The sequence below is a fragment of the Quercus lobata genome, chromosome 5 (genome assembly GCF_001633185.2).
Source record: "Quercus lobata isolate SW786 chromosome 5, ValleyOak3.0 Primary Assembly, whole genome shotgun sequence".
Classification (NCBI taxonomy): Eukaryota; Viridiplantae; Streptophyta; class Magnoliopsida; order Fagales; family Fagaceae; genus Quercus; species Quercus lobata.
Window position 1 is genome coordinate 35,458,452 of NC_044908.1, and position 12,497 is coordinate 35,470,948.

The window sequence follows — 12,497 nt, forward strand, 5'->3', positions numbered from 1 at the left end:
TCACCAAGCTTTAGGAAGACCCACGGTGACTTTTCCTTCCACCTTTGACCGATTCGAGCTCCGATCCACCCATCACCTCACCGCCGATGCACTGTCACCGAACCCCCACCTCCGTAAAACACACAAGTCCGATCCACATGCACATCGGATCCGATGTGCATTTTATATATATATATATATATATTTTTTTTTTTTTTTAATTATCCATTTTTTATTTAAACTGTGTTCATGGATGTTTAAGGGGATCAATGTGTAGAACTTGGTATTGTGATTTTGCTGTGATGGAACCACTGTTCTGTGTAGAATTTTGCTGTGATGTTGAAGAATAATGTTGGGAAATGTTGGTGCTGTGAACTTGATAATGTTGGTGCTGTAAAAGGAAGTCATTTTTCGTAAAATGTTTGTACGAATCAAACACCAGAATTGATTTTCCGTAAAACGAATTCCGACGCAGCCAAACACCTGAATACATTTTCCTTTCCGGAAAATAGCATTTCCGGAAAATGAAATATTTTCCGGAAATGCTTTTACGCGAACCAAACGCAGCCTTAATTGTTAGGTTAGGTGTTCCTCCAGAATATTCTTGAATATACAAAAATGGTTATGATAAGAGTTTCTGCTATATATGGGAACAGGGGGGAGGGATTATTTTTTTTTTTGCTAAACTTCAATGGAACTTCATTAAAAAAGTGCAGAACAAGGGGGGAAGTCTGCCTTACAAACCTCTAGTAACTCTAATGGCAAACTATCCTTAAGGAAAAACATAGAGCAGGGGGTCCTAAGAGCTATCTTGGCAGCATAGTGAGCTGCAGAGTTACAGACTCTTCTAACCCAAACAAAGGAAACAGAAAAAAATGCCCTACTTAAAGCAAGAATATCACAAACAAAGTTACTAATGACCCAATTAGGCTGGAGACCTTGAACTGAAAGAGCATCAAAACAATCTTTCGCATCTCCTTCAATCACAACCTTCGTCCATCCTTCAGCTAAGGCGAGATTAACTGCCCAAAACACTGCTGCAGCTTCGGCTTGGGCAGGGAGGCAACTACAGTACGGTTTGATCCAAGTTTTTATTGGTGTACCTATATGATCCCTTGCAACCACTGCAAGCGCTGTTAAGGAGTTGCTGACTGCTGCATCGACATTGAGCTTTAAGACTCATTTCGGGGGAGGTGACCATGAGATGGGGAGTGACAACTGGGTGAGATGCTCTACATCAGCTAACTTTGAGAATTCCAAAGCCCTTTGACAGATACGATTACAGGATAATTGAGCATCAACAGTGCCATCTTGGAAGTTTACTTGATTCCTCAGGTACCATATCTCATCTAAAATGAAGGCCATAGTTGAAGAGATGAGCACTTCATCTATGTCAGAAGCAGAGGGGTTGGGAGGGTTCAAGATCAGCTTTATGATATCTGTATTGCTTCTGATGTTATGGTTATGAGCTCTCAGACCCCAGCAAGCAGAAAACCAAATCGCTCTAGCCACAGGGCAATGGAAGAAGAGATGGCTGATAGTTTCTTGTCCATCTTGACACAATATGCACTCATGGCTGTCAAGCTCAACTCTTTGGCCTAACACTTCTTTTACAGGGATGGCATTTGTCGCGATTCTCCACAGCAGCATTTTGACTCTCTCTGGCACCCTTATTTTCCAGATCTTTTTCCACATCTTGTCACTCAAGGAGCTTTGATTGGGGTGTGGGTTAGCAATATTATATGCTGATTTGGAAGTAAACTCTCCTTTTGCATTAGGCACCCATATTAGCTTGTCTTCTTGGCGGCTGGCGGTTAAGGGGATGGATAGTATAGCTTCTGCAGATTCAGCCTCAAATAGATAGCATACTTGGCTCTCATTCCAGCAATGAGCCGTAGTATCTATAAGCATGGACACCATGATAGGAGTTTCAACAAATGCAGGTTGTGTAGGCTTTGGGATGAAACCTTGAATCCAAGGTACCCAAGGATCAAGCCAGACGTTAATAGAAGAACCGTCTCCAATGAGATAACATGCCCCTTTAACAATAATATCCTTGACTCCTTCAATGGCTCTCCACACTGGTGAAGCCACTTTGACAGGTTCTCTTCTAAGCCAGTCATCCTTCACTTTATATTTAGCTCTTAGGATTGAGATGCAAAGGCTGTCTCTTTTAGATGCAACTAACCATGCGAGTTTTGCTAGGAGCGCATTGTTCATCTTCTTTGCACTTTTAAACCCCAAGCCTCCTTTACATTTTGGTTTACAAAGATTATCCCATGCCGTGAGGGCTAGGAATTTCCCCTCTGCTTTCTTCGGCTTCCACCAAAATCTGCGAGAGAGCGAGTCCAGCTTGTTGCAAACATTGTTAGGAACATTAAATGCAGACATAGCATAATTAGGGATGGCTTGGACGACGGAGTTTAACAAGGTCGACCTACCTGCCCAAGACAGACTTTTGCTCCTCCACCCCCCTAGTTTTGACTCAACTCTTTCGACAAGAAATTTGAAATCCTTAGTTCGGGCTTTAGTTAAGAAAAGAGGGGACCCCAAATAAATGGCTTCCTTCTTTAGGCTTCGCATTTGTAACACATGCTTTATTGCTCTCTGTTTGTCACAGGGGGGAGGGATTAGATATAAATAAAATGATAAGAACGCATTGCGGAAGAGAAATAGGACGTGAAAGTGAAGAAACTATTGAGAGGGAACAATTTTTTTTTTCATAATATAAACTTTATTGAAGTCTAAAACAGGCAAAAACAATACAGCAAAAGGGGCTGCCCATAACTCACTGACAAGCCTCATACGCAACAAAGTTCTTAATTCTTCAAGGAATTGTAGCACCACCATCCCTTAATGCCTCAATGCAGCATCTAGTATTGCCTTAGCTTCTGCTTGGACAGGGGTTTTGGTTATTTAAAGATGTGAGAAAAGGTAAAAATAAAATCTACATAATCATGTTTAGTCCAACAATGAATTATGATTTAAATTTTGAGAAAATTCAATTCACCAATTATATATATATATATATATATATATATATATATATATAAGACCTTGATTTTATACATTATCTTATCATTTTATGCAAAAATACTCATTGTTTCATGTGAGAGGAATTCATGAACATTACAAGAGTGTTCATAATAACCGAAAAAACAATTTATATAGCTGGTCAAAACCAATCATAATCGACCACCGAAGTCGTGCATATATCAAAAATGTCAGCAACAATTAATGGTCTATGGTGAAATGGAAATAACCAACTAGCTTGGTTAGGTTGTCAGTTTAAGGGGGTGTTTGGTACACCTACTTAAACACACATTTTCAGTTTTTAAACAATAATACACGTATTTTCATACAACTTTTTCATCCATACGTATTTCCACACATATTTTTAAACAACAAAACACGTGTTTTCAAACACATGTACAAAACACCCCCTAAAGTTTTGAAAATTGACAATAATCAAATTGGTCAACATTCATAAAAATGTATACATTTTATAAATTTTTTTTATATGTTTAACGTAAAAATATCTCCCCTATATGCTAATGAGCTCTAGTTTTACGGGCACCTTATTCTCTTGTAAGTCTTTTAGGTAGATAATGAGATCAAAGATTCAAGATCCATCAAATGCGTGTCTAATTTATCAACAACATATATATAAATCAAGGCCCAGTCCATTTGGCCCATAAACTAGCCCAACTAACCAACATAATTCAACCAATCTTACAAAAACCAGCTAACTTTAAGACGATCAGCCCTTGTCACAAGCAATGCAGTAAAATTTGAAGTTTCTTCAAACCGACCTATTGGGCTTCACCCCAAAACCCATTAGTCGAGCAGATGAACACCCATCAATTTAAGGTTATGAATGGTTGATAAATATCTTAGGCTTGACTTAATAAAAAATTTGTTCATTTTTATTTGTTTATAAACAAACCAAACTTAAGCCTTAGTTTTGGACTATGTTTGATAAACAATCCAATCCAAAAAAAAAAATTGTCCTTGAACAAGCTTGTGAACATTAGGACTTGATAAAAAATAAGCTAAGTCTAGACTTGTTTATACTTTATAGGCTTGGTAATAAGCTTAATATGAGATTGACAAATAAACTCATATCTTATTACGATTTTAAATAAGTAGGAGTCTGGACCACTCATTCAAACCAAATGGGCTTGATAATAGGCTTGAAATGGGTTTAATAATGTACTTGTTTTGGATCTCAAACTTAAAAGCTTTATATTGAACTCAAAACTCAACTTGACTAATGAATCAAGTCATGCCAAACTAAGCTCAATTTTTACGACTTTTTGATGAGTTTGAGCTCGGCCATTATTTGTAGGTTTGGTTTGAGCTCAAGCCGAGTTTAAATGCTTTACTCTTGTTGTTGAGCTAAGCACAAACATTCATTGCTCAACGAAACTCAGATTTTGACAAGCCTATCCATCACACAACAAAACTCGGCCTTTGACAAGCCTATCCATCATTATACTGTGAAAGTCATTGCTCATCCAACACAATTATTTGCAAAATTCATTGAATTAAAACAAAACAAGCATGAAAGTTGTAGTAGAATATTGCATTCGCCCAAGCTAATTGGAAGAAATCATAAAACGATAAATAAAGTGGGATATTATTTGAAAAAAAAAAAAAAAAAAGCTTCGTCAAAATTAAACTTGATTTAAATTAGAAAAGAGTTTAGCTAATGATGCAACTAAAAAAAAAAATTAAAAATGCCAATCCTAGATCCTTTACAAGATAGCTACGTATTCTAGCAAGGATGTATCATTTAAGCCCCAGGAGGGGTGGCCCAACGGTGTGGGATCCCGCGTGCATGCTCATGGTCCCATGTTCGAGTCGTGGCGGGTATCATGTGGGGGGGGGGGGGGGGGGATTTATGGCATGCAATGCACCCCATACTCTGGCTCTCTTGGGGTGCTAGGGTGAGGTATGTGGCGTCCCGGTCACAGTAGCTATGGCTCAATCCAACATTCCCTAGCGGGGGGATGCCCTTATTAGGTCATGCCCTGGGGGGTAAGTCACATATGGTCACCCCCACCCCCCCTTTTATTCAGCAAAAAAAAGGATGTATCATTTAAAATGAATCTCATTTCTTTCTCTCTTCAGTCTCTCATTCTCTCTTTTGTCACTACTTCTCTCTCTCCCAAACTCTCTCTTTCTTAACTCTCAAGTCTGCCCCTCTCTCCGACTCTCTCAACTTTCACCATCTCTCTTGGATTTTGTGGGCTTCTGTAGGTTCGTGGCTGTGGTGGTGGGGGTGGATTTTATTGTAGGTTTGCGGTAGTGGCAGTGGATTTTGGGATGGTTTTGCCATTTTTTGTGGGTTTCTATGCATATGTAGGTTCGTGGTTGCCGTGGTGGTGGGTGTGGGTTCACTGTGGGTTTATGGTGGTGGCAGTAGATTTTGGGATTGGTTTTGACTTTTTTTTGGTTTCTGTGCATTTACAGGTTCATGGTGGTGGCGAAGGGGGGTTACCGTGGTGGTGGCAATGGATTTTAGGATAGGTTTTGCCTTTTGGATTCAGATTTTGTGGGTTTTTGTTGTAGTGGGTTTTGCTTCAATTTTTTTTTTTTTTTTTTTTTGTGGGTTTCTATGCATTTGTAGGTTCATGGTGGTGACGGTGGGGGGGGGGGGGTGGTTGCTATGGTGGTGGTGGGAATGGGTTTCATTGTGGGTTTACGGAGGTGGCTATGGATTTTTGTTGTGGATTCTATGTGGGTTGGCAAATAGAGAGGAAGAGAGAGACATGGAGCTGGAAGAGAGAAAGAGAAGGAAGAGACAGAAAGAGAGTAATATATATATATATATATATATAAATGAATAGTATTTGTTGTGATGTGAAAATAAGAACTAGGATGTAGTGTAAATTTTAAATTAAGGTTGTAAAATTGATAAATAGGTTTTTAAATGGTAAAATGATTATTTTGTAAGACACCTAGATGTGAATGCTCTAAGAAATCTTTAAAAAATCAAACCACTTTAACACATTTTAGAATTCCCTTACCATATAATTAAGATTCTTAAAACACCCGACCTTTGTGCCTTTGGGTTAAGGCTTTCTGTTGTAGGTAGGAGAGTTGGGTCTGGCCCATTATCTTTGCAGAACCTAGCTCAGGGCCAGTCTAGCCACAAGACAAAAACACCCCAAAAGACAACAAGTGTGTGTATGTGTGTATATATATATGTTATGGAAAAAATGTCAATCCGAAAAATTAGCAATTAGACGTAGTTTAGGCAGCAGAATCATAATATATAAATAAGGAATTTTCTGCATAAAGTGAACTAAAGAGAGCCCAAACCCCAACTTAGACAACTTTATTACTAAGTTAAGTCATACAGTAGTACATTTTGTAGAATGGGTTTAGATAGCTACTTCTAGTTTTGATGGGATTACAAAGAGCGGGTTTATTATGTGAGAGAGGGAAAAGATTGTCTATAAATGCATGTTGTTTATGCTTTATACGTTCTTCTATCTTTCTAAGTCTTACTTCACTCTTTCTCTTTTCTCTCTTCTTTCCCTTTTAACTCTTTGTGTTGATTGTCTTAGTTCTTATCCCCCTATTCTCTTATGGGTACTATTCCTATTTATACTAAATCAAGCTCATGGGATTTCTCTTTTCTACCCTTGTTACTCACAAATTATTTTTGCATGCTGCAAACACCCCTCGGAGATGCCCACTACTCTTTTGACCGTATGGGTTCGACCTCCACTACATCTAGGCATGCCGAGCGTTTTCTCTCTCTTCCACTACCTATCCCATAACAAATTCTTATCCATTTGATTTTGTTGTGTTCCTCTCTCTCTCATTTAAAGGGTAAAACCTTGGGTCTCTCTCTACTAATCTCTCTCGCATGCATCAAGTGGTCCTAGCTGATTTACTACATATTTTGAGTAAAAGATACTTTCCCAACAGAGCACTCCCCAAAAGAGGTCCTGGCAAGATACCAGAAATAGGTTGTTTTCCCCCTACACCAAACCACACCCTTTGTAATTCTCTTGACCATGGGCCCACCTTCCTTGCATTGGCTGGGTATAGGTTGGTGGTGCTTCGGCCATAACATTGTTGTCTTATTGTTTCACGTTTTGTTTTCTTTCTTTCCCACGCAATTTCTACTGCTACTACCTGATTTTGTCCCATTTTGTTCTTTGTTGAAATTGAGGCCTTCTACTCGTGGTTGCTCTTGTGGGAAATGACATGGGCTTATTGGGCTCGTGGGTCTTTCAAAATCTTTCTCTTATTGTATTTCTATTAGTTCCTGTTGGGCTGGCCCATTGGGTCTTTTTCCTTTTTCTTGCTTCCTTGGGCCCATTCAAGGCTTGTTTTCTTTTCTACTCTTCCATATTGCCCATGTGTTATTGTGTTCTATTTCTTGCTCTTTATGGGTATCTCTTCACTTTGGGCTCTAGGAGCATGGCCCCATTATTTTTGCTTTTATTCCCTAGACTTTCCTTTCTTTCTCTTGACTTGATTTGGGCTTTTCTGCCATTGAGCCTTTGTTATCAAAAAAGGGTATTAACATGCCCCAAAAATAATTTTTAAATAAAATCTCTCTCTCTCTCTCTCTCTCAATAAAGATAATGGTAAAAAATATATAAAAATAGAGGGACATAAAATGTTTGAAATACCTTTTGCAATGAATAAATAAGAATAACTACAATATTAAGGCTAAAGAGCAAACTACATCCCTAAAGTTAAGGAGTCTTTGAATTTTATACTTTGAAGTTTCAAAATCTAGATTTACCCCCTGGAGTTATAGTTTTTTTGCATTAGCAACTCCTCTATCTATATTTTTAGTTAAATGCCATATAAGCTTGTCACACATGTTAAGTTCCTCCAATAGAATGATGTCACATCATTTTTGTAACCTAAAATTTTTTAAATAATTAAAATAAAAAATGATGTTACATCATTTTATTTATTGAACGAGCTAAAAACACATAGTAAGCTTATGTGACATTTAAGGAAAATTATGGACAGATGGGCTGTTGATACAAACAAAAAAACTTTAGAGTAAAATCTAAAATGTGAAATTTCAGGGTGTAAAATTCAAAAATTTCCAAAATTTAGGGGTGTAGTTTACACTAAAAGCCTAATATTAATGATTAATTTATATATATAAAAAGGAAACGAAAAAAAAACTAATTATGAAAAGAAAGGAAAAAAAATATGATTGAAGTAGAGAGCTTTGTTTAATTAATTCTCTCTCTCTCTCTCTCTCTCTCTCTCTCTCTCTCTCTCTCTCTCTCTCTCTCCTTATATTACTTTTTCCTTCTTATTTTCCAACCAAATTTTTACTAGTTCCCTAAAGAACTAATATATATTCTTTAAACATTAGATCCTGAAATTTTAAAATTTTTAGCTAACTAGCATAAATATTAGGCTAACATATACTTTCCCGCCCTAAAACTTATCCCATGTTTGATTTTGGTCAATTAAATTTAACAAGTTAAAATTCAGTCAAAAAAATAAAAACTTTATAAATTCCATCATTTTTTCATTAGTTGTTAAAGAAATCATATACATGAAAGACATAATCCTAACATGTCACTTAAAAAGATGACTTCTCTTGGATTAGATTTAAAAGAGATAGATGGAAGGACGAAATTGATAATTTCTAAATAGTTCAAGGAAATTTTAACTTTTTGAATTTTGTAGGACTAAAATCAAACTTGATCCAAATTTTAGGGAAAATAAATAAATTTAAACCTAAATATTATATGGAAATAAATCTATTGACAGAAAACCAAACCAAAAAATAAATTTAAATCTCTCTCTCTCTCTCTCATATTTTAGACAATGGCCAAAAAAGATATATATGAACGACTTTAGAGTGTCTAGACACTCTTTGTTGGGAATGACTAAAATATTAATGACGAATTTATGAAGAAAATATCAAAAGGGCCATGCTAACAAGGGTCATGCTAACAAGTGCCCTTAGGCCACTCATTAACAATTCATTTTAGGAAAGTTTTGACATCACTTTTATAGGTAATAAAAAATGCTGTTAAAACATTAATTTTTTTTTCTTTTCTTTTCCCATAAAAAATTTCTTTAACTGGATTCTTAACCAGTGCCCTAAGGGCACTCGTTAGCATTTCTCATATCAAAAATATAATCATGAAAAGAATGGAAGAAATAAAACAATATGACCTAATTAGAGTGCATCGCTTGAAAATTCTTCATTCTTATTGTATTACATAAAATAGATAGCTCTCTCTCTCTCTCTCTCTCTCTCTCTCTCTCTCTCTCTCATGCTTGAAGTAGAGATAATGATCGAAAAAAGATATATATGGACAGGTGTAAAACATTCAGACACTTTTCGTTGGGAAGAAAACAATGACCGAAGTAAAGGGTTTTCCGCTTAAGAAGTTCTCCATTCTACTTGTATTACATAAAATAGATCTCTCTCTCTCTCTCTCTCTCTCCTTTTTGATAATCTTCCGTAGTGTCGTAAACCCCTAATTTCGATACATTCTTCTTCTTTAAGCTCCAAAATTTTATCTACAAATTGTACAATTTTACTTAACTTCTTCAACATCAAGCTCAATTGAGGAATTCATCAGATCTTTACTAAGGTCAGCCTAGATATGATATTTTTTTCCCATGAGTGTGCTTTATTTAATTAGTTTTTATTCTTATTTTTATACCTTATGTAAGTTATTATCCATGTTAATTATCATCATTTGTTATAGGTTAAGATCCTCAAGCTCATTCAAAATTGTTTATGATAACAAACAATTCCAATCAAAAACAAGAGATTTGGGATACGAACCCCACCTACATTCAAAATCAATTGGTGTTTGTGTCTTAGACTTTTTTTTTTTTTCTGAGAAGATGGTATCTTGAATTGATGATAAAGAGAAGTCATTAATAAACATACGCCATAGAATGAAATTCTAACCTATCAAAAAAAGATCTAAAGAATCTATGGGTGATGGATCTTCCACGGTTTGTCTCAAGAAATTTCTTTAAGGTATGCATCTAATGTCTATTCACTTTAAATATTTTTCAATACATTAAGCATTGATTTATGTTTTGCAATTTAAAATTTAAACAAATAAAGCTTATTGCCTGTCTTTCTTTAATGTTCAGTAAACAAATGAATATCTCAAGAAATATATATGTTTTGTTTGATAAGGTAGATATGCATGTTTTGTATCTTGAACTTAAAATTTCATGCTCAACTCATTATTACAAGAACAATAAATTTGATTTGAGTTAGAGTTCATTGCCGAGTATCTTAGATAATATACGTGAAGAATTGCTTTATTCTATCATTTATTTATTGTAATAATTGATGACTTATTAGGTTTTATTTCTAGTTTTGTAGGCAATTGTTAGATATCATTTATATATTTATTTCAATTATAAAAATTCATATGATAGATATCGCTTTGATTTTGTTCAAAATTTAATTCTTGTCTCTTTTTACCACAATGAAAAATTTTAAATTTTAATTCAATGTGGGTGATTTCAATTAGACATAATTTACCTTGAACTCAAGTTAGACATAATTTCTCATTTAAATAAATTGATTTTTTTAAAATAATTAAAAAGGAGAGGACTTTCATTAAAACTAAAAGTTTACAAAAGTCTTAAGGCAAAGCGTGTTAACATACAAACCATCAAAGTCTAATGGCCTGTTTGGAAGTTTAAAAAAGGAGGGGGAGTAGAGTAGAGGGAGGGAGAATAATTCAATTACCTTGTTTGGAAGTTTTTTAAAGAAGGAGGGGGAGGAGTTTGGAGGGGTTTGGAGGGGTTTGGACCACCTCTAACCCCTCATTTTTAATTCCCCCAAATTGGAGAGATTTGGAGGGATAGTAGAGTAGATAAATTATTGATTAGATAAATTTTCCAAATTTTCCTTTCTAAATTAATAATAGATCAATGTTGCAAGTCCATTTTCAAATAGGGGTAAAGTTGTCTATTTTAATCATTTCATTTCCTCTCCATCCTAAATTTTAAAACATCCAAACAAGGAGAAGGGCTAATTACTCCCTTCCCTCTTACTAATTTTAAAAACATCCAAACAAGGTAGAGAGGAACCATTCCCCTCTACTCTCCTCCCTCTCTAAACTTCCAAACAGGCCATAAATTAAAAAAAGAAAAGGCTAAAACATCCATAGGAAGAGTTAAGAGAAGCTCAAAATCAAATCTTTGATTTTGCCCCTCTCCTTAGTAATGTGTTTGCATATCTATTTACTTTCATGTAACAACTAACAATTAGCCAAAAAAAAAAAAAAAAAACAACAAAACAAAACAATTATTCACACTCACTTGAGGGATAGGAGAAATCAACAGCCTACAATCATCAACAAGATTGGAAAGAATACTGCTATGACTTTAGTATTGGAAACCAAATCCAATATGACTTTGGAATCTAATTTTTATTATTTTATTATTATTATTTTTTATATAAGATAGAAATTCTACTCTAGCCTAATCTAAGTGTATATGTGTGTGAAGCTCTCTCCTGGAGCATACCCTACAAGTACTTATACCTGTGGAGTGACCATCGCACCAAGAGTGTATGGTGGTATTTTGGAATCTAATTCTATTTCTACATATTCTAATCGATGGCTTTTACCGTTTATAAGCCCATAGCTTTGCCACTACACTAGTTGCTAAGCCTATATTCTTGGCATAACCTCATATCTGAATTTTTGTTCTAAACTCAAGCGTTTTAGCAATTTAAAAATTGATTACACAATTGAATAAAAGACCAATGGAAGAATAGCAACTTAATCACATATATACAGAAATATATATGTAAAACTATGAGAATAAAGAAATCATAAAACAATTTCAAGATGTATTTATTTAAAATTATTGGGAATAAAAAACATAAAATGATTTCAAAATATGAAAACTCATCAAAGATAACAGAGTAAATTATCAGAGTAAATTACCCCAAGTATGAGAAAGTAAATTACAATTTACATTTATGTAACATTTTGTATGACCTTTACATTATTATAAAAATTGTTTTTTTTTTAAATTAATGTTAACAAATATTTTTCAGTTTAATTTTGTTTTCCATCTTGTCTTTTAACCTTGAATTCCTTTCTTTGCCACAGAGGTTGAATTACTTTGATTCTTGCTTCCATATATATATATAATATTTATTTGTTTAATTTTCTCTTCTCTCTGTCATTCTCCCAACAACACTTCTAAGTTCTAACAAAACTACAAAAGCAACGTTATTCAGAAGAAAAAAAAATAAAAAAACGAAAGCAACTTAGTTTCTTTAGAGGTTAACAACAGATTTTCTTATGCGGTATACCAATGTGAAGTGTCCCTTGTAGGGTGGGTTTGTGAAAGAGGACCAAGGAGTGTGTTTATTTGAGAGATGGTTTTAAATTGCATTTTTTATTTTTATTTTTATTTTTTATAGTATGGTTTAATTTGTTGATGTGTTGTTACGCTAATTTTTAGGTCTATCTTTTATTACTCTAAATGCCTATGATTGTTTGTAATGTGCATTAGAC